The sequence below is a fragment of the Pygoscelis adeliae genome, unplaced genomic scaffold, assembly GCF_000699105.1.
Source record: "Pygoscelis adeliae isolate BGI_AS28 unplaced genomic scaffold, ASM69910v1 Scaffold75, whole genome shotgun sequence".
Classification (NCBI taxonomy): Eukaryota; Metazoa; Chordata; class Aves; order Sphenisciformes; family Spheniscidae; genus Pygoscelis; species Pygoscelis adeliae.
Genome location: NW_008824772.1, coordinates 867233 through 868263, shown reverse-complemented (window position 1 = coordinate 868263; position 1031 = coordinate 867233). Strand labels below are relative to the sequence as shown.

Here is a 1031-nt window from a genome sequence, read left to right as displayed (position 1 = left end):
CCGTGCCCCGTGGAGTCGAGCCTGGACCCCCTTGGGCAACGTGGCCGGAGGAGGGGGAAGCCCGTGCCCGTGGCGGCAGAGCCAGGCGGTCCCCATCCCACCCCAGCAATGACTTTGCTCGACCTGTGGTCCCTCTGCACCGTGGGGATGTGCCGGCGGGTGGGGAATCGCCATGGCCGAGCTCTGGCCCCAGGGCCCCAGGGAGCAGGCGGGGAAGCAGCGACTCTCCCCCTCCGCATCCCCGTGGAGCCGGAGGGACATCAGGTCACCTGCTCCTTCCCTGCATCCCTCCGCACCGGGAAGCCACTAAGGACGAGCCCCGAGCGCTCTTTTGTGGCTGAGGCCCCTGAAAAACCCGAGAGGCTTGCTCGGGTGGAAATGCTGACGGGCGTTTTGGTGGGAGTGCACAAAATAGCACCGCTCTCATTTTCCATTCTGGCTGCGACGGCTCGTGCTGCGCCATGCAAAAGCGAGACCACATTTTCCTGGGGCGACGGGATCTGCTGTCATTGGCGTAAAAAGTCCCTGTGCTAGCACTTTCTCCGGAGGGTGACCTGCTGCCTTCCCTGTGTGTCCCCGGGGGAGGGGGGACAGGGGAGCAGGAGGGGGCTGCCCTGCTCCCCGCTGTGCCCCTGCCCTGCTCCCCGCCGTGGAGGGATGCAGGCTGAGTCCCCGCCGGCTGCCTGGCACCAGTGGCTCTGCCGGCTCATCAGCTCCCGTGCCACGGCCTCATCCCCAGGGAGGGCAGCGCAGTGATGTGTCACTTGGCCACACTGATGTCCTGCCATCCCCCGGGGCCGTGGGACACCCCTGGTGCGGGGTGGCTCCTTTTAGAGGTGTGGGGTCGCCCTGCAACCATGTCTGCAAGAGGGAGGGATGCTCTCGGCAGTGGCGGGGGGGACGGGACACTTTTGTGCCTCGCAGGAGCAGGATGTGGGGGGTGAGGATCAGATGTGGGGGCTGTGAGCGGGCTGCCCCCGTCCCGCTGGAGTCGAGCCTGGACCCCACTGGGCAACGTGGCCGGAGGCGGG

General features: G+C 67.5%; 1 protein-coding gene across 1 annotated transcript in view; it reads left to right on the top strand.

Moving 5' to 3' along the window:
• Positions 1–1031, top strand: part of ARSG (arylsulfatase G) — a 19905-nt gene that overhangs the window by 13368 nt on the left and 5506 nt on the right. The gene's annotated exons all lie outside the window — the stretch shown is intronic.